Source organism: Pseudomyrmex gracilis, unplaced genomic scaffold (genome assembly GCF_002006095.1).
Source record: "Pseudomyrmex gracilis isolate BER0280 unplaced genomic scaffold, ASM200609v1 scaffold_175, whole genome shotgun sequence".
NCBI classification, from domain to species: Eukaryota; Metazoa; Arthropoda; class Insecta; order Hymenoptera; family Formicidae; genus Pseudomyrmex; species Pseudomyrmex gracilis.
The window spans coordinates 42086-68249 of NW_018020759.1; the positions used below are offsets into that span (position 1 = coordinate 42086).

Genomic DNA, 26164 nt, shown 5'->3' on the forward strand with positions numbered 1-26164 from the left:
TTCCGATCGGAAAGTAACCGAAAATCGATCCGGCACGGAACGTGTTGCAGAGTGCGCGCACAGTAAGGCGGCGCAATATATTTATATGCATTTATTCTACGCTATTCTGTCACTTGCGAACGTATATCCAATTTTGAAACGATGAATATTAATGTCGGAGATATTAATTTTTAATGCGACAGATATTAATTGGCACAATTAGCGAATATCAAAGAGCTGTAACATTTTAGCATTTTTTTTTCTTTTAATGAGATATATATATATATTTTTTTTTTTTTAATGGCAATTTCTAATTTTGATCTCGTTTTAATTAAAATGTGCCGAAGCACGGTTTTATGGATTTTGAAACACACACACACACACACAACCGCAATGGGAATGCAAGCTAGTAACTTTCGAGAGATAGATAGAGAGAGAGAGAGAGAGAGAGAGAGAGAGTATTAAATACAACGAAACTTTATTATTCATCTAAAGGCTCTCTCTCCGTTTCCTCAAAAGTTTGACTTCAACGTTTAATTACCGAGATGGTTAATATTGAATATTATGAAGTTGCGGCGAAGACGTGGTGGTCTTCCTCTCTGAAAAATTTTCCGCGGGAAGAAAAGTGGACACTCGAAATTTATGCAAATTTATAAAATAGAAGATCCACACAATTTAACTTGAAAATGACTCGAGAGACGCGGGAGAGGGGAGAAGGATTGTGAAATTTTACTGCGTGTAACGTTTACGTTTTGACGAGAGAGAAACTCGAGTTATTTTGACGAAAATGACTAATATTGTTAATAGTAATTTGAACGAATTTGCTTTGGCGAAATTTAATAATTAGTTGGTATATTATTTAATTGAAAGGGGAGGGTTCATGACGGGGGAAGAGAGAAGGGGGTATCAGAGCGTTTGCGGCAATAATAATATTGAATTTCAACGAACACGCACGCTGAATGCTCATCGGTGCACTCGCAAGTGTATTGGTGAAATTTAAAGCAGAGATTATATTACAAAAAAAAAAAGTATTACCTCGGCTACCACTCGAGAACTCGAGAACTCTCTTCGCGTTATCGAGCAGAGAGCACTTTATTAAAATTTATCGAAGCACGTTTTGGCGTTGGATTCTCGCGACATGCACGGACATGCATAAACACACACTGACTTCGACAAAGGTCAAAATGAGGCTTCTAAGAATCAAGATGCCGCGATGCGCATCATAGCGACGCGCGTCTCTGCGATATCGTCGCTCGACGAGACGATAAGACCGAAGAAGACCACCCACCCGCGAAGACTCCGCACCACGTATACGTAAATAAGTCCCGGCGCGAATTCCCGGGCTTCAACCCGGACGAGCGCCGCGAGCGAGGATCAAAATTAGTTATTGGTAAGTTGTACGTCGGTAAGACCGCACTTTGTACATATAGGAGAATTTTCGAAATTGTTTAAACGTTCCAGTTTGAGAAAAACAAGTAGTACGTGCGTCGCAACGCCCACCGTCGTGCGTTGGAGTTCATCAATGTACACAAGACGACACGAACACTTTGCACGACCGTGTTCTATTTGTCGAGCTCTAACACGCGCGTTTTATTCCATCAGCTTACTTCTATTAAAGCAATTAATCTAGCTTTAATGATTAATTTACAAGCTGCATATAACGAGATCCGATTTTATCGACACAATATACATTACCGTCGATGTAATTTACATATTTATTGCAGAATTAATCTTTACGGTAAAGCAAAGTTTATTTACAGTAATAAAACGTATTAGTTCATTAAGCGCGAATTGAATTAGTTTATTATAGGAATCTGTACGCGCGCGCGCGCGCGCACACACACTTTAGAGAGATTTAATTCCGATAAAACCTCGACGCGATGAGTTGCGAAATTAGAGACACATCACGAGAATATTTTTCTTTTCTTAATTGCATTCGCGCGCGTGTTGTTACGTCATTAGCGAAGACACGAAAAAATAAGTAGAAAATTAAAAGTGCAACTCGAGGATTACGATTTAATTGATTTACAAACGCTTCAAATATTGTTCGCGCGCGATTTATTATTTGTTAGCTTGTTATTTGTATTTTTTTTTTTTTGTTGTTTCGCGTCGAGAGGAAGAGAAACGTATTTATCATAAATTTTCCGAGCGTTCGCTCCGAAATTAATCGTGTCTCTTCTAATAAACGATACCGCGCGCATGAAAAGACGCCTACGAGGCGACTCGGAGACGAGCAGGCAGGTTCAGGCAGAATAAATACGATACACACTCTGTTACAACCGCTCACCGGCATCGCAACGAGCGGTAAATCGATATATCATAAACGTTGTACGGACTGGCGAGCAAAAACAATAGCGTGCAACAAGAGGGAAAAAGTGGAAATAATCCAAACGGAAAACCGCCGAGTCGTTTCCCGTAAAGCACGCCGGAAATGTATCGTTTACACGTCTTCATCTCATGGTCGCGATCCCGCAAAAGAAGCGCCATTATAAATAGCGCTCGCGTGATTATCGCTAATCTCTCTCTCTCTCTCTCTCTCTCTCACTCTCTCGGCTCTTTATCGACGCATCCTTTTTACGAGCGGCGCGCGGTGGCTTATATTCAGTTTTCCTCTTTCCGCGCGCGCACACATACACAAACACACACACATACACGACTCTTTCCAACAATTTCGTAACGCAGTTTCAGACTCGAGCTCGCATCTTGTCGCTGCATATTAAATGTTCATTTTTTTTTTTTTTTTTTTTTTTTTTTTTTTTTTTTTTTTTTTTTTTTTTTTTAATTCTCTCTGATGATATTTCCAAGGAAAAAAGATGTGTAAAGACCTATATGTGAACCTCGCGCGCGACTTTTTATTTAATTTTTCACTTTAAACGCGGGAAAGAAGTTTTGCTGGAATAGCAAGAAGAGATTAGTTACTGCACGGCCGGCAGAAGAAAAAAAAAACTCGCTAATCCGGTTCAAGGGTTTGTTTCGCCCACGCAAAGACACAATTTTGTTTCGGCCATATAATAGGTAATATAGCAAATGCTTTTCTTTCTCGCGTGTATACATTATTAATATAAAAAATTTATGAGCTTTTCGTGACGAGCACGCGCGCCTCCTTTCGTCCGTATTACGCGATAAGAATAATTAACTAGTTTACACTTGGCGCATGCATCGTGTCTCCAGAGAAAAAGATAGAGAAAAAATGTGAAAGAGAGAGAGAGAGACGCTTATCGCGCGCGCAGCGTTGAAAATTACGTTTTATTGTCTTGTGGCGCGCGGCCGTGTTTCGCTGTAGTTTTATAAGCCGTGGATAAATTTCGTCCCGCCGTACTGCTCTCTATATCACAGCCATACGCGACCGTTTTAAAAAAAAAGTCTCGTTATTCTCGGCGGCGAGTTTACGATGGCAGATAGTTCACACACAGTCCCGTGTTACGCGCGCGTAACGTGATAACCCGCCTCTCAAGTAGACGCGCCATAATAGGTAGTTCGATAACGCGGCGAAATAATATTATACGGCCAGAGTGCGAGAGAGTAGCATATATCTGGGGCTGATGTATACGTGTGTGTTCGACACACGGCTAACTAACCGACTCATTTAATCAAACACCGTTGAAACAATAGTGACGTGAAAAAAGAAAAAAAATAATAATCGATTTGCCGTGTGTCGAAGCGGGTCGAGGCGCTTGCGCGTCGTAGCTCGAATAATCACGTATGCAAATGTATGTGCGTGTAAATAAATTTTTGTTATGTGCGCAAAAATTGAACTGCGATTTTACGTATATATATCGACGCTCATATACGTCATTTGCAATGGTCATAATCTGGTACGTTTTACCGCGAAAATCTGGAGCACGGAGTGTTATTTCGTTTGTTTATGTACGCGTTGAGTTTCCACGCGTACATAAACGGTTATTTTCAATCATTCGCGTATGTGTGTGTGTGTGTGCAATAATATCACATCAGATCAATTCAGCGTCAGAGCTTATGGACATTTATGCGCGTGTGTGTGTGTGTGTGTGCATATATAATTTTGATTTTCTCTCATTTTTAAACAATTCCGTTCTCGACAGAGCGAAGAGAGAGATTTTGCAAATTGGAATTCTTGTTAGAGCGCGTTGGTCAGAGCAACCTGTGTGTATGTGTATATTTGCGAATGTCTGAGACGATATTCGGCATTTGCGAGCGCGATCTCGCCGGACAGCCATTTTGAATCGTTAACGCGCGCGCGGACGCGAAAATCCACACACACACACACACACAACACGTCCTTGTTTCCGACGTTTGAACACAGAGCCGCGGGGGGGGTGGTGGTGGCTTTACTTTGCCATAAATCAAGACCGTCGACGTGGCGAAACGAGACGCGGAGTCGCCGACGACGAGTACGCGCCGTATTCACCGTATTCGATACACGTAACCGCGGAGAGGTTTTAGCCCCTCTCTCACGAAGAAACACACCTCTCGGTGGACCTCGGAGTTTGTCGAGCAACTTGTTGCGGATGACGTTCCGTGCCCCCGGACGGATCGAACGCGCCCCGGTGTGTCGTTACGTCACCCGTCGTCGGCGACTTCGCACGCGCACGGTTATATTCCACGTTTATACAGCGATATTCATCTTAGATCTTAGTTTCTTGAAAGAGAGACCTTCGCTTTGAATAACGACGCCGAGATATACCGTCGCGTTCAAACGGAAGCGCGACGAAACCGTTCATTATCCGTACAAACCGGAATACATAAATGATACGGTAGATGTAGGTAGGTATATACACAACGACCATCGATTTTTCCACACGGAAGATTCAAATAAAGTGGAAAAAAAAAAAAAAAAAAAAAACTTTATTAAGCAAGTATCAAAAACACACGGGCGCACAAAGCGAGCGCGTATGTATATAATAATGAATTAACCGAGCAACGCGCGCGCGCCGTTGTGTTATGAGAATTAAATCGAGAGCAGGTTCGTTTTTTTTTTAAATTTCTTTCTTTTTTTTGTTTTTTAATTCTTTGATAATTAGCAACCTTTGAGAAGAGCTCGCTCGTGCAAAATGCCGCAAAACAAATAGTCATCGAGAGCAGATCGATGTGTGCAAGTGCGGTTTTCGCGTGGCAATCTCTCTCGATTAGCGACGGATTGAACGAGCGCGGCACGGAGAACAAGAGCGCGGTTTGCGCGGGGAAAGGGAAAGAGATCGAACGAACTACTAGGCGCGCAAACCGCGACGCGCCCCGGCTTTTGCATGTAAACTACTGAATTCCGTACATATACATACGCGCTCGCGCGCGCATTCGGCAACGATCATTCAACTGGAGTTCTGTTTCCGATAGTTAAACTCCCACCACCATACATCGCCTGCCTTACGCACATGACGTAAATCACGGTGGCGCAATCTCGGTATCCTCGGTAATTTACGGGGAAGGAGGTGAATGACCTCGACGCGTGCACGCGCGCGCGCGCGCGTACGTGCGAGGGATGATTTCGAAAGAGGGTTACGGAAGTTCCTCTTAAACGCGCGCCCGCGCACATAGTTAAGTCGGCTAAAGTAAAACGAGTGTCTTAGAGCAAACGTGTTTTGTAAAAGTGATACAAACTGGGAAAACACGACTCGATGATGATGACTCTCGTCGCGAGTTACACATCTCGACACCGAGGCAGATGCGTTCTCGCTTCGTATTGTTCTCCTCCGGCTCTCTTTGCAAACTTCATTTACTCGCGAACATTTCTCGCGTGTGTGTTGCAAATTTACCTTGTAATTGTACACCGTGTCTCTGTACACCTCCACGATCTTCACGTCAGTGTGCATGCGATTTAATGCCGGCACTCTGGGAAAATCGTGGCGTTTTAAAGAGTCTAAGAGATGAGTTTTTTTCTTTGTCTCTTAATTGAATTGAAGAAAATTACACGCGTGAGTAATATATATAAGCAACTCGATAATTTTATCTAAATTCCGTACGCGCGAATTGTACGCGAGCAAAAGTCGTCACATCGTCAATCGAACTTTTTGTTTCTCAACGCGCGTTTGTCGGAGAAAAAAAAAACCAATATTTCCACAACGAAATCTTTGATGCACGCGGTTAGTTTTTTTTTTTTTTTTTTTTTCACGGAAATTTTATGCGACATATGCGATAACTGAGGTGTAAAAATAGCAAAGTAGATAATTTAGCTGCAAATACATTCAAATTTAACGCAACGTTGTACTCGGCAAAAATTTTGTAAATATAAACTTGAATTTTCGTATACGGAGTTATATTGTTTGCCGAAATAGAAACGCGGAAATTTCAGTTTTACTGACAAATATTATTTTACGTGCTCACCAGATCGCTCTGTTACTGAGCGTTGATATTTTAAACATGTTGGCAGAGGCGGCGTACACAGCAGAGTTTAATTAATTTCAACAAATTATAAATTTAAACTCGTTGGGATTTTGTTTCTTTGTTTATTGAATTTAATTAATTTGTTTGTTGCGTCTCCAGGGATGAAGTTTTCAATTTAACACAAAACAAAAAAAAACAAAAAAAAAAAAAAAGAACTTTGTGCCGCTTTTGCAAACGCGCGAGGATGTCGAACAACCGTGCGACGTTGTTGTTGTGACGGAACATATACATATGCGGTTTAGAACCGCAGGCGTCGTCGTCGTCGCGATGTACGCTAAAATTCCTCGTGACGGGCGTGCTGCCGGCGATCGTTAAGCTTGTTAATGAATCGTCGTCAACCGACCGGTCACGATGTACGACGCATCTCTATTAAATAGGTCACACGCGTTAAATGTACCGCCCGTCATGCGGAAAGCGTCATGAAATATTCATTCGAGCAAAGGGGAAGTCGTGACGTATTTAAATATTTTTGCGCCCGTCGTCGACGAGTAATTTTAGCGGAAAACCCGCCCCGTGTCATTTAATTCGATGCTTAAGAGGCGGAAGAAGATGCTAATCAAAAACCCCATAAAATATTTCGCGAAATTCTGGCTTTTTCAACATTCTATCCGCGCATGCAAAATATTCTCTGTCACACATATGCGGTAAAAACAAACGTGTGTAATACGGTCTTAATAGAGAGAGAGTCGCTCTTTTTAATTATTTTGCTGCGTCTCACGACGATCGGATTACGCGGCGCGATTATATACTCGCATAATTTTTTTTCGTATATCTTTTTCTCATATCGAGGGTGAACGTTGCGTGCAAAATGAATTGCGGAAATTGTTAAGAAGCGAATAATAAACGCGAGTAATAAAAACGTGGAGTATGAAGTATTAATTAAAATAATTAACGTGTGTGCGCGAGTGTGTGCGGTCAACAGCGTATTTAGCGCGTGCATGAATAAAAATTTGTTTTTTTCACGCGCTTTATTTTCTTAAATATTCGAATTGGTATTTTACGCCGCGAGTCGAGATTCGCTCGCGTAATCGATAACATCGCTCTTGGTTGAAACATAACTTACATACATATATGTATGAATACCCCTGGTATCTCGCGCGCGGATAACTTGCGCGGGAATGGAAGAAAGTTTCGTGTTCGCTCTTCTGATATCACATCGGAGATACGGAGTCGCGATGTGTTGCGGTTTCGCATTCCGCGCGCTCCGCGAAAGTTAACGCGCGGTTCGCGGTTCGCGGGGTTGTTCGCGCAGCGTACCGACGAAAATAAACGTTTGATTGACTTGATTAGATTTGTTAATCCTAGCTCGCGCTGGATACGCTTCGTATCCCAAAGGACGACGTTGAATGGTGAGGGCGGAGGGAGGAGGGGTGTGTATACAATATTCGATGCAGCGACGGAGCGGAGACAGCGAAAATGCAATAACGTGTAACTACGTTCGCGTATACTTAATTCGATTACGTGTACAAGACGCGCGTGCCGCGAATCGCGCATCGAAACCAGTTTCCATTCGCGCGCTTAGAAGTTTCCACTCCACTAATTTCCGCTCGAAAGTGTTCATGGTCACAGACAAGAGAGAGACACAGGCGTTGTTCGTATGTACATTGGCGACGTTGTCGGCAAATGACGTCGTCATTTTGCGCACGTCGTCGTAACGGAACGATTCTCGCGTGAAAACGGATCGCGCAAACTCTTTTAGCGCGTCTTTGCCTATAACGGCGAATTAAATCCCACGAAGAGGCGTCGCGTAATCTTTTTAACGAGTTTATTCGATCCTGAAAGATCGCTCGTTACTTTCTCACATTGTTTTTTCACAAAATAAACGCGCGTGTTTTATTATTAGATTATTTATCTGTTATTGTAATTTATAATGGAGAAATAATAGAGTTGCAATTTAATTCGAAACAAAATTTAAAATACTTTTTAATTAGGCCCATTACGTTTCTCAAAGTGCCTTTCGTGTATTAAAAAAAATTGATGTAATTTTTCGCAACTTTTGCGCCAAGTTCCAGGTTTTTTTAAATTGTGTGCGATGCGTTTTTATCTCGCTAAACGAGACTTTCTAAGGAAGGAAAAGAAACTGCTGATAAATTCTTCAACGCGCGTTTTACGCGCGTTTCCGCGACTAATCAAGAATATATATTTTCCAAGCGACTCTTTTCACGCTCGACGTAAAGCGCGTCGTGTTTACGACCGAGTTTTCTTGAATGAAAAAAAAAAAAAAGAAAGAAAAAAAAAAGTAATCCGATAGAAGCAATGATGTGTGAAAACACTCGGGGATAAATTCAGTTTGCGATATTTCGCATAGCTATGTCGTCATCGCGCGCGATTGCAAGAACACACGGTCTCTCTACCGATTGAGAAAGTAATAATATTGCACGAAAAACGCGCGCGATTGAGAAAATTACACAAAATTTCGCCAATAAATTTTCTTGTGTAATTTGAAGAAGAAGAAAAAAAAGAATCCCTCAGCGCGATCACGTTAATGCGCGGGGACGTATTATATACGTGTTTGAAACAATTCAATTCCGCGTTATTCTTTTTTTTTTTTTCTGCCGATTCTGAATTTCAAAGAGAATTTAATGCGCTCAGAACTGGATACAATGTATGCACACACATGAGGTGCAATAATGTGAAATATTCCGCGTTATTCGCGGAGCGCGGAGAGTTTGTCTGACGCTGATAGATATTATTAGGGCTCGTTTTCAGAGCTTTCCCTCCCTTTCTCCCTTCGTTGCGTGTGTGTGTGTGTGTGTGTGTCTTTTCTTGCCGCGTTTATCGCGGAAAACGGTGTACCGCGTACGTGTATAGTACGCGCGCGCGCGCGCAAGGTTAACGATATCAAACGCCGCTGCTGTGCAACAACGAGGCGCGGAATTTTCTTTCTTGTCGCGAGGTGGCGAGAGATAGACGGGGTCGCGTATTTTCGCCGAACGAACTCTCTTAAACGTTAATGTTATGCAAACGCGAGATACGGAGAACGAGAGAGAAACCCGGCGGCTAACACACAGACGGCGACGATGATAAAAGTGGGAGAGAGAAGCGAAGGGTTCTCTTAGTTTCTCGGTCTTCTCTCGTAGTGTCGGATTAACGATAAGAACGAAGAAGTATCACAGTTCCGCGTTCGTTACTCGCCGTTGCGGTAATGAAATGAAAACATCAATGAGCACGAAGGAAAGCGAGTTCGTACTCTCTTTGTACAGCACCTCTCTGGGATATTAAACGAGAACAGGGCGCGTATTAAGGGCGTTTCGCACGATAAATTTATTAATTATATTAGATTACATCCAAAGAGAGAGAGAGAGAAAAAAAATTAAAACAAGAGCTTCGTTAGCCTCGCACTTTACGCGGAAGGATGCCGCATTTACGACGTGTCTTGTAAACGTAGTCGCCTTGTCCGCCTTGCGCGAACTGCGCGCGTGTCGTGTCGTCCTCGCGCGCGAAAAAGTGATTTATTCTCCTTGTCCGACGCGCGGAGACACGCCGAGAGAATAAATAAATGCGCGAATTAGCGTATTCGCGCATTTATTTCGCCGTCGCGTTGCGGCAAATTTTTTTAAATTTCACGTTGTCGCGCGGCAACGCGAAAGTGTTTTTTTTATTTTCATCGTGTAGGTACACATCACAAGTCCAGGCTACTTGGGGGGAAAAAACTCGTATCCAGTTGCATAAGCATCACAAAAGATACGTCAGCAGAGTTGTAAACTGTAGTTAGTTTTAAATTTTCTCGTACTTTTGCTCGCACGTGCATTAATTACGAACAAACAACACATTAATTAAAGAAACATTTTCCGTAGACGCGAGCAAATAAGAGTAATAATTATTATGACCGAAAATATTGTTATTAAAAAATTGCGCGTATTGTACATATATGCAGCAATGTGTGAACAAAGTGTTGCGTAAGTATCATTAATGTTTTTTTATTTTTTTTTTTTTTTTTTTTTTTTAGCTAGAAAACATTTTTATATTTTTATCATAGACGAGCGATAAGAAAAACTTTATATCCGATTTAAAGAGGATATAATATTTATATATCTTTTGCGAGCGAGAAAGATTTCGCGTGGCAAACTCGTTTAACTCGATTAAAATTTCATCGCAACTCTCGCCGCTGTCTCGAGCACGGACGGTTGGCGCAGATTTTCGTGATTGCGCACGTTAAACTGAAACCTCTGCGTGAGAGACTCCGCGCCTCTTGTATACGTCGCGTGTTTGCGAAGATCTCCTTTGTTTTAAGATATATTTACTCGCGGCTCAGCCCGGCACTGGCTAGAATAATAGCTCCATACATCGCGCCGTTCGAGGATTAGTACGCGCGCGAGATAATCCGGGAGCAGCTATTCGACGCTTTCAATCTCTCTGTCTCGGGGAGAGAGAAACAGAGAGACGTGATTTCGAGATATTTTACACACGATGAAACGAATAAGCTCATCCATCGGAAAAACCAAACACCGCCGCAGGCAGCGTTGTAAACAATTTAAAGTATAAACCGGCAAAAGAGGAAACGGAAACACAAAACTTTCGCAAGTGTAAAAGCCGTTCGGATCACGAAAATCTCAGTTTCCGAAATATGTCTCTCAATTTCTCCGGACAAAAATTATATGTTTTAGATTTTTCAAATTTTATAAATAAATATTTGAAATAAAAACGACCAGTAAAATAGATTAGTAGAATATTTTGTGATATTCTCGGGTTTTTTTTAAAAAAAACTTGTTTCTTTTAGTGGAATATAATTTAAATTAATACACGCATAGAGAGAGAAAGAAAAAGAGAAAGAGAGAGAGAGAGAGAGGAAATGTCGTTAGCAATAAATTTATCGGAAATGATACGTGTGTTACAAATGCCGTAACGCGCGGTAGTTCACTTCGGTTAAAAGGCAAAAAACGCAACTTTCTCTAATCCCATTTAGCATATTAATTAGTTCGTATATCACCAATCCGCGAAAGTTTGGAGATTTAGTTCGCCACGAGATTCCGCAACGTACGGGCGAGATGGTTCTTTTTTTGGGGGCGCGAAAATTGGCACCGTTTGCCTTCGTTCCGTCGCGGCGATCTGACCGGCAAAATGAAAGATAATGGGATTCCGTTCGGAGGGATTCCGTCTATCGCCTTTCGCACGCCCCGAAACGAGAAGTAGGAGAGAAAATTTCAAATTACAAGAGAGAGAGAGAGAGAGAGATCAGAGATCAGGAAGGAAAATCCCGTTTTTGGGATAATATTCGCTCGCGATTGTTATCGCGAGCGCTACAAGGCTAGATGCAAAATGGGAACAGACGATTCTTCATCGTGCGGTTATTCAGACGAAAATGGGAACTCAGTCGTTGTGTGTGTGTGTATATATGTATGTGTTATGGCGATACAAAAGTGCGCTCATCGTACGCGATAATCGCTAGATAATCGCAGCGAGTAAAAAGATACAACCAGACCTATTTTTTTTTCTTCAACTGACACGATTGTCACGGAAATCGAAATTCGCAGCACGAACGAGCGCGCGCGCGTACGCGCGCACTGACAGCTAATCAGTTCTTGGCGAAAAATCGAACGGTTGATCTAATCAACAATCAAGTAGTTTTAGCGAAGTTTTATTTTTTAATATAATATTTTGATTACTTTGTACAGTTGAAATAATTTTTCCAAAAAAAAATCTTTCGTACTCTTGCTCTGTTTTCTATGTAAATTTATACTGGTATATTGTATAGAACTAGTATCTCTTCGAACCGACCTCTTTTTCTGGCTAAAAATTGAATAGACTCGATATTTTGCAGGATTTTCTATACTTACATTTAAGCGCTTTGCTTTTAACGCGGCAGAGAGCCACAATGTGTCTCTGAAATTCCTTTTTTTTTCTTTTTTTTTTTTTTTTTACTGCCGAAATCACGACATTCGGCCGCCAGTGCGTTATAATTTCTCGCGATTGCAATTTTCTTTGGCGACAGAAAGTCACCGATATGTTAATAATTCATTCGGTCGCTGCGATTTCAACGGCATTGTGTTTTTTCTTTGTTTTTTTTTTTTTTTTTTTTTNTTNTTTCGAGTTTGCACGCTCTCTCTCTTTCTCTTTTGTGTCGCGTAAACTTTTGTGCGAGTTCTATTTTCGCGACGCGGAACGCTCGCGTCACGAGAGAGAATCGCAAGCAAGTGCGCGAGGAGCCTCTGACCTTAGGCGTGGCGCGAGGTCCTCGGCACGTGCCGGTGCACTCATTACACCGACTGAGAAAGGAGCGCGAGAGAATAAAGGTCTCTTCGACCTTAAACTCTAAGATTTCGCCTCCCTGGATGGATTGATGCGTGATGTAACGCCCGATCGTTGACCCGTCACGAGGTTTACAATGTATCCCGTCGACTCGCGCCCGATCACGCAAGACCGGATTTGCGCGAGCCTCTTATTGCGATTCGATCGACAAAGACCGCCGTTCAGATGTGTGGCGTGTCCTAGATCGACCGTTCTATTTCTGGTAACTTCGATAAAACGTTTTGTGCTCGGACGTGTGTACGGACGTTTTCATTATAATATGTATTCTCGATTCTCTATTTTGGTCTTTCTTTAAAAAAAAACAAAAAAAAAACGAAGTCACTTTGAATACTTTTCTCGCAGATGGCAAAATTGAATTTTCACGTTAATTTTGTGTTTTCATCAGTTTTCCTCATGTTAATTTCTTTAGAGGTGATATTTGCATCGCGAATGATTTCTGACGTATTTTGTCTAAACTGAAATTATACGTAATTATAATTTCACACACACACACATACCGCATACACACACGGAATAATAACTAAACTTCTCCTACAAATTCAACATAATCCGAACAATCGCAGATCACGCACACCGCGGCACGACCGAAGTATCCTCTTCCTGTATAAAAAACTCCATGTACCGCGAGTGCGCGTTTTGATATCGAATGTATCGCATCTATTGTTGCTTCTTTTTTGCGTTGCCGATTGGTTGGTTGATCGAGTCGAGTCGAATCGAATCGGCAAGATCGAGAGAGTAAATAATGACGGAAAAGCGATTTTGACAGTTCGTCGTATACGTGTGGAAAAAATTAAAAACGTGACTGAAAGTAAAGTCACTTGTGACAAGAAAGAGTAGAAAAATAACATGTGGCTAAAGTAACGTGACTGTTAATTTATATATTATATATAACATTAAATAATATTATACATAGAGAATTTATTATATATAATATATACTTTAATATATACTTATATATAATATATACTTTATAATATTATACTTTATATTGTATTATATATATTATATACATACTACAGTAAGATCACTGACCTCGGTCGCGTGACCGCGGCGGGGTCACTGACCTCGGCCGCGCGGCCTTGGCGGGGTCACTGACCCGGCCGCGCGGCCTTGGTGGGGGGGGCGGTCACTGACCTCGGTCGCGTGACCGCGGCGGGGTCACTGACCCCGGCCGCGCGGCCTTGGCGGGGTCACTGACTTTAGTCACGCGATTACGGTACATATATATATGTGTGTGAATGTATTATATATAGATATAGAGAGAGAGAATATTATATATAATATATGTAATATTCTCTTTTTTACTCTATTCTCTGTCATGTGTACTTTAGTCACGTTGTTGTTTTTGCACTTTTCTCTCATTCGTTTTTGATTTTGATTTTCATGCGTTATGACATCTCTCTAATGTGTATTATATGGTTTGGAAAAAACGTACATACTAGCTGTCATAGCGGTGACAGGTTGTGTTCACTGACACAACGCGTTAAAATAAAACTAATAAAAACGTGCGCGTAGCGCGGCGCCTGTGTGTGTTGTGCTAAGTTCTGTAAGAAAGTAAGCACACACGGGTTGTGCTCCGACGTGACACGTATCACGACATACACGATTATTGACAAACTCTTAAAAAAGCTTCTCCGTAAATCTGAGGCTTTTCGATTCCGACATTTTGTATTCAGCGATCCAACGCGCGCGTTTCCCGCATTGATCCCTCGCGTAGCTTTCAGAATATCGAGAACCTTTCGTTTCCAAGTTCGTGAAACGCGATGGAACGCCGCGTAGCGTTCGCGTGTGTGTGTGTGTGCGCGCGTCAACGGATTTTTCCAAAGAAATTTACGCTGATTCCTTCGTCGCCCGAGCGTGGATCAGCGCGGACAGCGAATTTCCGGATATTCGACCACGGTGTTGCCCCCCGTCGTCGTCCTCCGTTTTGAAACGATAATGACAACGGGCGCGAGAACCGCATCTCCCAAGGAAGATCTACCGAATGCTGGACCGCTGCCAGATCGTTTTCCGGGGACTCGCCGACAACCGCGGATATATATCCCCGCTCGGTGCCTGGCAAATATTAGACAAAGGAAGAAGAAGCATCGCGTATCCTCCAAACGGTACCCCGCTGACCCCGTCCCGGACAATCTGATTTTCCTCGAATACAAAAGTATTACGAACCGTGATATTAGCCGTGTGTATTATGTGCGGAGCGTGTGTTTGTGTGTGTATACGTCGAAATGGATTCCTGAATTCCCGTGACGCTTTAGGGCGGATAATTCTCCGCGCACAGTTCTCCAAAACACTCGAGGCGTTGCATTATTATATATTTAGCAAGTTGCTCTATGTATTCTTGGGCTATTCTTGCCAAGTTTCTACGGATACGTAGCTACATATCGATCTTGAATTCTGAATGAAAACCAAAACTGACACACACACTTCACTTGTGTGTGTTTGTTTATTCATACAAAAATGACAAAAAAAAATACGATTTTTGTGCGTTCTCGACGTGAGCCTCTTTATGTGCACCGAAAAAATTGTATTCTTGTTTTGAGGATATCCCATTTACTTTAAGTATATTTTATACTAAAATAGGCGNCAAGAAGAGTTTCTTATTTTAAGAGGAAAATCCTCCAAATAGTAATATTGATAAGATTATATACCGATTAGAATATAAAAAGCCTCTATAGAAAAACATATATATCTCACTATCGAAAAAGACTATATTCTTAAATTAAGAATATATTCTTAATTTCAGAAGAATATCATCTAAAATCTTTAAGAAGATTTTTTAAGTATAAAATCTACTTACGAGAATATAATTTTTTCAGTGTGACACACAAACTACTTACAAAGAAATATGTGTTGATCCGCTCGCACATATTTTGTTACGTCGCATCTTTTAGACGCGATTTTGAGCTGCTCGTGCGGTCGAAGTTTCTTCGAAGCAGAAGTCCTCCGGGACGATCAACGTTGTTCCTAAGATGTATAATACACACGGTACATATTACAGTACATATTAGAGTACAACCGGAGGACGCTCGCTTCTCCCTCTCGGAACTTTCCGCCAAGGACATACTAAATTCATCAAAGGCCGCTGTCATTATCGTTTAACTTGGCGGAACAGTATAGTCCGTTACGGAAAGAGCCAACTATCAACAGAGACCAAACCCTCAGCTGGCGGTACACCGCGGTTATCTTGCTCTCCCGCGGCGTTACAACGGCGCGCCGTATTTTCCTAAATCTCTGCTTATTCTCTGTGTACACTCGTATTTTACGATCCCCCGTGGCGCGCGACAGACACGAGAACCCGTGTGTCCCTTGGCGAGATTACAGAGAGACGTTTGCGGGGGCAATTTGCGGCGCAATGATTGCGAGCCTCCTCCGCCGCAAACGAGACAACACCTATACACAGTAGTACAAGCGCGCGGGCGCGCGCGCTCCCCGAGTTCAGTAAGCAGAATAGCACAGAAGCTTACGCTATTTCTGAGGTACTTGGTTGGAAATAGCCGAACCTTTTAGAACATCAGGTTGCGACTGTGTAAACCTTCGTTCTCGCGTTCAAAAAAAAAAAAAAACGCACCATCCCGTGCGAAAGAAAATATTGTACAACCAAAATCAAAGCCGAACTGTGCGGTTGTTTGAAGACAGAATCGAACGTTAAAATTGTTACAAATTTATATTTCAATTCATATCGCATCAAACTGGACCGAGAATTTGTTCGATCAACGCGAGCCATTGCGCTAGTTTTTATTTACTTAAACATGTGCAAATTAATACGTAGGTAATAATTGGAATTGAATTCAATTCAATTCGGAAATTCTCATCTCAGTATATTTGATTCGCGTCACATACAGATGAATTAAATCAATTACCTTCCGTTCCCCCAAAAAAATTAAAAAAGATCCATCGCATTACGCATAATTGTGTTTAAATTATGCATTGCGTTAGATTGTTTTATTTTGAAAAAAAAAAAAAAAAACAGTGTGCGATAGAGTGAAAGAAAAGCGCGTGGGAGAACACGAAGTGTGTTTGTACTCGTAGTAGAACTCCGGTAACTTCAAGCAAAATTCGCAATTTCGACTTCTTCTTTTATGGGAGGACAAAAGTAATAGATTTCCTTGGCACAGTGATGTTCCTTCGGATCTCGAGTAACTGCGAAAGTTTAAGAACACGCGTCTAATTTCTCTAAGAATCTAGAAGGAGGAACATATATATATATCTTATTCGTCTTTTGCTAGAAGTCGGTCGTTAATTGGAAGAGGAAGAAAATCATTTCGCGCGAATTCTAGGAAAAATCGGTCTCGATATTACTAGAGTTCTTCTGCAATTGTTCGAGTAAAAGGAGGAATCGTCCTTGGCGCGCGAATGAAGTCAGATGCGCGAATCGCGAGCGCATTGTCAAGTATCCGCGCGCGCGCGCGCCGAGCGTAATTACTATTACGAGCGTTGCGAAACAGCCGACGGCGGCTGCTGGTAAGGCTGCGGTTTTTGGTCCGGGACAGTTTTGTCGCGCGCGTTTCGTGGTTTTTGCGGCCTGCCGCGTGCCGGCTCTCGTCGACAAGGGAACGAACGGGACCGCTAACGATGGTTAACGACCTCGAATGAAACGATGAACGGCGCGCCGATGCGCACAATGTGCGTGCGATACTCCGAGTTTCTCTCTCTCTCTCTCTCTCTCTCCTCTTCGTTTGCTTCCTTCGCGTCACGGTAAATTCATCCGTCAACAACGAGCAGTTTACGTCGACGCAATCGCATACGGTTCGCATTTGCATCCGTACCATCCACAGGCGCTCTCACGATCGGACGACGGGACGTTCTCTCGACGTAATCGAGAATGATGCACGATATCGCAACGCATACACACATCGGCCGTCGTTAAAACGGAATTAAAACCCCCGTTCGATAATCCGCCTTTTGTCAACCGTTTTATATAACCGTTCGAATCGAGTAGCAAAAAAAATTGTAATTTTTTTTTTTTTTTTTTCTGTTTTTTTCACTCACGAAGCTGTTAATAGTTACTCCAGAACGAATTTACGCGCGTTATTTATAGTCGACAGGAGGGAGTGCGCGCGCGACTGTGAAAATAACGCAAACAATAAATTTGCCGTTGAAATTGCAAGAAATACTTTGGCAAATAATTCAGACGCGAAAGGTAAACAACGTAAGAAACGTGCGATATTTTACGCGGCAATCTCAATTGTATTTATGTTGTTTTTCTCTCGCGTATATGATCCTGTGTAACAGCGCGATATATATCCCATATATCGGTATCGACCGATCGGTGAGGGAACTTTGCGTCACACCGGTTTCGTTCTTCGTCGTGTGCGTCACGGTGAAGATGGATTTTTCGCCGAGAGCTTGTTTCTCGCGGAAACGCGAGACGGCGGCGCGAGAGAACGTTCTTCAGAAGAAGTTGAAGAAGTCGAGGATGAACACAAGAGAACAGAGACTTTCGTAAAAGTGGAGAAATAAAATAAAGAAAAAAAAAAAGGAAATAGAGAGAGAGAGAGAGAGAGAGAGAAAGAAAGAAGCGCGAGGCACAGATAGCGCATCGGCAATGACAATAACAACAACACTAGCGTCTTGTTATTGCGAGAGGAACGTAAAAGCGAGAATATCAAGTCGGGAACGGAAAGAAGTCGCCGGATGGAGAAGTGAGAAAAAAAAAAGAAAAAATCGAGAAGCGAAGAAGAAGAATGGAGATATAAAGGAGAGGGCGTGGACAAAAGACATTGCAAACGCGCAAACGAGTTCAATTCTTTCCGTTACTATTTTACGTGACACACGTGCGTAACGACTCTCGGCTTGCGCACACACGAGAGATCGATATATCTCGAGGGTGAGATAGTATATTTTAGTTCTCTTTTGGAATTCTATTCTCATTGAGCGATAGAACACCGAAAAAATTATATTCTTGCAAGTAGAAGATTTTATACTTAAAAATTCTTCTTAAAGATTTTAGATGATATTCTTCTGAAATTAAGAATATATTCTTTATTTAAGAATATAGTCTTTTTCGATAGTGAGATATATATATGTTTTTCTATAGAGGCTTTTTATATTCTAATCAGTATATATTCTTATCAATATTACTATTTAGAGGATTTTTCTCTTAAAATAAGAAACTCTTCTTGGCGTCTATTTTAGTATAAAATATACTTAAAGTAAGTGGGATATCTCTCTTCAAAACAAGAATACAATTTTTTCGGTGTACGTGTATATATATACACCGAAAAAATTATATTCTTGTAAGTAGAAGATTTTATACTTAAAAAATCTTCTTAAAGATTTTATATAGATGATATTCTTCTGAAATTAAAAATATATTCTTTATTTAAGAATATAGTCTTTTTCGATAGTGAGATATATATACGTTTTTCCATAGAGGCTTTTTATATTCTAATCAGTATATATTCTTATCAATATTACTATTTAGAGAATTTTCCTCTTAAAATAAGAAACTCTTCGTGGCGCCTATTTTAGTATAAAATATACTTAAAGTAAGTGGGATATCCTCAAAACAAGAATACAATTTTTTTGGTGAACAAGTCGGTGCGAAGAGTCATTCTCTTCCGTTCGGTGTGAAGTTGTCGACTTTCAAAAAAAAAAAAAAAAGAAAAAATGGAAACTTCTATTCTTATCTGCAACTTGTAACCGCGATAATAAACTTGGGCGTTTCTGATAAACGTCATCTTCGTCGATTTCTTTCGACTCGAAGAACTCGTAAAGCCAAGAATTTCGGCCGGCTTATCGTTGCGGAAATTCTAATAGAATTCTTTACAATTTTCGAAGAAAAAAGATTCGGATAAGGATTACTGATAGAAAAACAATTTCGTTCTTTAAACACATTTCGAAATATAAATTATTTTCTCCGAAAAATTGTCAGCACAATTGTTTCTCTTACTGTGTTTCATTATAAAGTTGCATTATCGAAATTGACGAACGTCTATTAGTCACGAAATTCGACATAATCCACTTAAACGATAATTGGGAGGTTCAACAACGTTGTTTGTGAGATAACCGCGTGAGATAACCGCGAAGAAGAAGCGAACGGGATAAGGAACGGAGAGACGAAGAAATCGATCGGTAGATTTTGATCTCGCGAGTCGGGAAATGGCTAAAGTGGCTAATTGGAGTCCTGGTGTCGGTAGTAGCGGAGAATCGCTCGCGTTCTCTGCTAACGTAGTAAATTCCGAGGGAAAGAAAGAGAGAGAGAGAGAAAGAGCACGACTTTCTCTCGCTCTTCTCTTATCTCGTCCCAGCCGGATAGCGATATCCGTTCTGGTTCGACCAGCATTTCGATCGGGCTCATCCTCTCTTTCCCTTTCGCTCTTGCCAAACGATTCGGAACGTCGGTTCCCTCTTCCTCTCGTTTTTTCTCTCCCTAAGATCGACCGCTTTTTTTTTTCCTCGCTCGCTAAATTCAATTTTGTCCACCCGATCAATCGATAATGAAAGGTATGACGAGGCACACCCGATCGAGGCGGAATTACTTTCGGTTAATGTCTCCCATCGGAGCGATGCGCCAGCGCGCGGAGTTTCGTTACTTCAAACCGAATGGATCTCGTTCTATTCCCCCGACGACGTGACACACCGCGACGATAATGCCGAATTTTTGTCGAAGGCGTTTGCGTCGGAAAAAAAAAATTTATTATATAATTTTTCGATTTGGTTTTTTTCTCATACATACATAAAATCATTCGATTTCAAAAACAGAGCCTAAAGGCAGAAGTGCGTTTGATCATTTTTGATAAAAACGATACGAAGATCGGGTATTGGAAATATGGTTCGTTTCGTTCGACGGGAAATAAAATTGCAGTCTTTCTGTGAATTTTTTTTTTTTTTTTTTTTTTCGAACATATATCGCAAATGCTAAATTCGATTTAGATCGGACGAAACACCGTGTGCGTCGCAGCGAATTTCGTTTTTTCGCACCTCGATCAACTCTCTCTCTCGGATCGATCGTCCGCCACCGTGACATCGGATGATGGAACACACTCCGTTCGATAACAAACTGCGCACGGCATTTGGAAGCCAAAGTTACTATCGGTATAGTCCTGTGACCTTTCTCTTCTCGCGATACACACTTTTAGCAAAATTCAATCCTCGTTTTGATTTCTCCGGGAAAAATATTTACAATCCTAATTGCAACCGTACACTGTGAAATAAAAAATACGCGAAATGTCGCACTTTTATTGAGGTGTCTGCGGGGGTGCGTGTACATTTGCAATTGTTAAAAAGCACTGTTTTGCAACTAACGTACTAAAATAACGTTCTAACCAACGAAAAATAACGATGTTGCTATTTAATGTCGTTGCGTTGCATTTTATGTTCATTTAATTTTATTAATAAAACAACTTGGAAAATATTACGCAAATAATCATCGACATCAAAAATGATCTCTCTGATTTTGCTACGCGCGCGCGCGCCGCCGCCGATTTAACATATCGTGATAAAAATATAATTAAAAAACCAATGATTTATATATAATCAAACTCACTTCTGTGTGTAAAAAATCAACACACGAGTAAAATCTTCCTCTTACAATATCTTCGTTTTTGAAATAAAAATAAAAAATAAATTTTTCTCGCGCTCGAATTATTTTTATTAACGAAAACTCGAGTCGATTATATGTGGCAAGTGACACTCGATAGATAAACCTCGAGTGTCTAATGTCATGTCAGGCTACATCGGTCATTCAAGGATGCTGCGGAGACGTTCATTAGATTAATTAAACTCTCTCTCTCACTCTCTCTCTCTCGGCGGTGAGATGTCTCGTGTCAGGTCGGTTGATTCGCTCGGAGGTGCGACGATCGTTACATCGGGAACAGGCGTAGTGTCCTGTCGGTCGGACCGGCGTTATAACGAGGTTAATTAGTCCGGACGGACGGACGTAGAGAGAAGGTAAATCCCGCCCTCCAAAATCCTTCTATTAACGTCGTCAGCTGCGAGCGCCATTACTGTCGTATGGCTGTCGCATAACTCCGATCCCGTCGTCCTATCTCATGTCCTTCGCAGTTGCGGAGTCGTATTGCTAATTCGCCGATTAGTTTACTCCTTGTCAGAACGTCCGACCGATCCGCAGGCGACGTTTCCGTCGATTATAGTGGCGCCGGTCACTCGAACGAGATACATGTGTGTAACATCGTCCGGGTAGAGCTCGCAGTTGTTTAGTCGAAATTGAGAACACAAACGCGGTGGTGTGCGTTAGTAGAAATTTCGCTCTCTTCGACCTTTTCGACTTATTTTTCAAAAAAAAAAAAAGATCGAACACGAGCGCGACTCGCGTGAAGAATATAAACGAGAATATTAATAGAAAAAAACACGCGTGTGCGGTTGATAAAAATTAATGAAAAATAAACACGGTTGTTATGTACGAGGGTGGGTAAAAGTTAAATTCACATGTTGTGTGTTACACAGGAGCGAGTGCTAAGGCGTCGTCGATCATACGCGGTAAAGCGCAATTCCTAAGATTAATTGGCCCTGTGGAAGCTGCTGTACACATCCGACGAGGGAGAGTCCGAGAGAGGGTGAGTTTTACAATTAGTGGCTATGAAAAAACTTTACGCTCTCTATTCCCGGGCAACTCGGTGCGATAATTTTGGGTTGTCAAGCATGTTGTTGTGTGTGTGTGTGTACGCGCGCGCGCTCGGTATCAAGTATCGCGGTGTACGCGCCGTTTTAATTGCGCTCTTTTCGTTTGAAAATATTTCACGTGGAACGCGCGGCTCGGGAAAGAAACGCTGGTTTACCGGAAAAAATGACATCGCCAGAACCGTTACCGCCGTCCTCTTTTCCGCCGCGATGAAAAAGAGCGAGAATCGCTACACGCACATTCACACGGAGCGAATACGCCCTCGTTACACACAGCTTTTCTTTTTCTCGAACCCTTTCCTCTCTCTCTTCTTTGCCTCCGCTCCCTCCCTCCCTCCCTACACCGCGCTTTTTCTTTGTCGACAAAAAATTTCGAAACATTTCGCGTAAAAATAGAGTCAGCCGGTCACGGTTCAGAAAAATTTCCACGTCTTTTCCGCGCGAACAAAGCCGGGAAATTGTTACGCGTTCGTTGTTACTTGTTGTTCCGGTTTGAACAACTGGGAATTGTAAAATCAGTTACGTCTCCATCTCCGTCCCCCTCTCTTTGCCGCGTAACGAAAATTCCGTGAAAATTTTTTTGTGATCCGTCTGTCTGGATCGCGTTTTGCGAGATTATGCGGGAAAGAGAAACAACGCGGTGTGAGGTTTCGATGAACCTAAACCAACACTTCAACAAACGTATTACATAATATATATATGTTGAGACAATCTATTTATATGTAAATCTATCGGAATAGAAGCTGCTCGCTCGAATAATTCTGGATATATTGTTGCATATTGCAAGAGAGAAAGAGAGAGAGAGAGAGAGAGAGAGAGAGAGAGAGAGAGAGAGAGGAGTAATTGAAGATATAAAGAATTTTATCTACATTTTTTAAATAAATAGCATAAAAAAAAATACTTGTTATTTTTCTCGAGAATCTTTTGCACTTTATTTTTATTTATTTAAAACGGTATAATGACACACCGTGTGTGTGCAATGTACTTATACATATTTATAAATAAACCACAGAGCTCTCTTTCTCTCTCGAGGGCTATGTTTCGTTCATCCGAGTGTGGCAGCTTTCTTTCTCGGCGTAGTCTAGCGTTAATGTAAGTGTAATGACATTTTTATCGACTGCAAAGTGGATAAAGCACAGTTCCGCTTAGTTTAGCGAGCGAATTAAATGCGCCAAGCAAGAGTACTACAACCGTCGTCGCGGTCGGCTTGCCGATATTTCGACGTTACTATTCACGTTTAATTACCTACTCTCGCACGAATATAAATGTCCGCGCTCGAGATAATCCCATCAGCGTATGTGAAACGTCGCTGGCACGCCAGTTATACTGTTATTAAGCCTTATACGGAAATGACCGTGCGGGACAATTTCCACAATCCGCTCCAAGATAATATCTCCGCGCTGTTAAACCTGATTTACGCTCATTACAGAACTAACCGACACGTTTTCTTTAAATCGGATCCTAAACAAAAATAAAGTACAATACGGGGAAAAAAAAAATAGTTTTGCTGTTATATGACCGGCGATGAAAAAAATTGTCAAGTCTAACGAATTTTTGATTTCATCAACAAAAAACGTTTTTATTAGCGGAACAAAAAAATGTCAACGGGCTTGGCAAATTTATTTTTCTTTTGCTGACCATGTGGCAAATAATTTCTTGCTGTTTCAGCAAATCTTTTTTTTTTTTTAACAGATACACGAGAGAGAAATCAAAATCACATTATTTATGTATGCCGTGTATACATACACTGTTGAAATATAAATAAAATATTTGACATTGTGTAAATACGGAAAAAAAAACTTCGCAGATTTCGCGAATATTAAATTCTCTCTCTCTCTCTCTCTCGCAAAAGCAACAACTTTGTTGCAACGTTGAAGAGAAAATTCGCGATAACAAACAAAGTTTTTTTCTATCAATTAAAATCCAGCGAAAGAAAACGGTGAATGTGAAAATCGCTCGGATCACACATTTTGACTCTCTCGCTAAACGTTATTCAAAGATAATGAAGGCAATGAGCTTCTCTGAAAAAAGTAATGGGGATCAAAGAAAGGTTTTTTTTTTCCCAAATTGTTTGCGAGAATTTTAATGACGGGTAAGTTCAATCTGGAAAATTAAATATGAGCCGGATGATCCCGTATCTTCGGATCGATTCGCGTTCGAGAGGGAATTTTCGTTTTATCGAGAAGGTTTTAAGTGTCTTCATCAGTGTCCCCCAACATGCTCGAACACATTACACCCGATCGATGCGGAGACACTTTTGATCGTGTTACAAGGACATTGATCGTTAAAAGTACATTGACGTTAAATTGCTCATTATCGTGTGTATAGTCTCTTCCAAATTACATTCGATTCAATAAGTTGTTGCAAGAGTAAGCGGATAATGTAGAAACGAAGATACACGTGAGTTTCTCCGCGAGACGAACAACAATTTGTTTTCGTTAAAAGAGTTATACCGCGGACATATTTTTATTTATTTGATTATTAGTACTCTTCGAAATTTCTTTGATGCAGGGCCATAAATTACAAACGCGCGCGCGTTTCAACTTGGACCGAGACTTACACATATATTACACTTTTGCGGCGCGCATGCAACACACGATGTAAAATATTTTATAATTTGCGCAAGTAATCTCGCATCGCGCAAAAGTTTCATTTGCAAACTTTATTACAAATCGAAAAACTGCTAAACAAACTTTCACATCAGGATTATACTTCTATACACGTAGGTAATCCGTAATATTTATAATCACTGAAATATTTGTTTTTGAAATATCTCGTTTTCTCTCTCTCTCTCTTTCTTTTTTTTCGTATGTAGATATAACATTAAAACTTTAAAACAAAATAAAATCAATATACACGACGTTCTCTCTCTCTTTCTCTCTTTACGCGCGACAATTCCATAAATAGATATTTGAATAAAAAAAAGAGGCGAGTTTTTTTCGCAATTGGCCCTTTTGGAAGCAATTGAATTTTCTTATTGCCCGGTCGCATTGGCCTTTAGCGAATAGCGGCGCTATTTGGCCGCGCACAGAAGAGAAACGGCGAAGTCTCTTCCGGGGCGGGAGGATTCCGAGCAAGAGAGAGGGAGGAAAAAAGAACAGCGTCTTGAACGACGCGCCGAGCGAGAGGCGGCGGCGGCGGCGGCGGCGGCGGGTTTAAGCGAAATTGCTTTCGGCCCGGTCGCCTTCGAATGTCGCCGAGAGAGGTAGAGACGTTTTAGCCCGCGTAACGAGATTGCCGCGACGTGTACGGACGTACACGCGATACGTATAGTTATGTCTTCCTTTGAGCGAAACTTGTTGGGGGTGCGCGCGCGCGCGCGCGTGTATACGACGAACACGTATGTGTACACACACTATAGTAGGAGAGGGTGAGAGAGAGATCATCGGGTGTGTACACACACACACACACACGTGTGCGCCGAATAGCGCATACCGGACAAATAGACGCTTGCCGGGAACGTGAAGGAACGTACGCTCTGGCTCTACGCTGCTTTCGGTAATTACGCCCCGCGCGGAGATAAAGGAGCGCGATGGACCCAGGCGCTCTCTCTCTCTCTCTCTCTCTTGGTGAGCAAGAAATTACGTTAATTTCATAATACCTACCTTTGTATCTTCATACACCTCACGGGAAGGATTGTTTCTCATTTTAATTAAAGAAATTAAGCAAATATTTTGAGAATTTGAGAGAAAATACTTCAAGTCAGAGAAGAAAGCCGCTTATTGTGTTTGATTACAAACACGTGCATCGAACATCATCGTCTTATATATTTGTTTTAAATTATTGGAGCAAGCACGGTATTGTAAATTTAATTGAATATTGAGATTGCGCTAATTAAGAGAAGCATCCACTTGGAATCTCGTTCAAGCGTAAATTTTCTAAAAGCAATTTTGCTAATTATCTCGAGCAATAGCGAGATATCTGGGATGAATTAGTCTTTGGGTTTTTTTTTGTGTGTGCTTTTTTCTTAAACTTCTTCCTTTGAAACATATATATA

At 41.4% G+C, this 26164-nt stretch overlaps 1 protein-coding gene across 4 annotated transcripts in view; it reads left to right on the forward strand.

Annotated features, from left to right (window-relative positions):
• Positions 1-26164, forward strand: part of LOC109857848 (protein-tyrosine sulfotransferase) — an 83755-nt gene that overhangs the window by 2011 nt on the left and 55580 nt on the right. For 2 of the 4 annotated variants that reach the window (XM_020434594.1, XM_020434595.1), the window contains exon 2: positions 21994-22103. The exons of the other annotated variants lie outside the window; for them this stretch is intronic. The gene's annotated coding sequence lies outside the window, so the exon portion shown is untranslated. The remainder of the gene's footprint in view (positions 1-21993; positions 22104-26164) is intronic. 4 annotated transcript variants of the gene reach the window in all.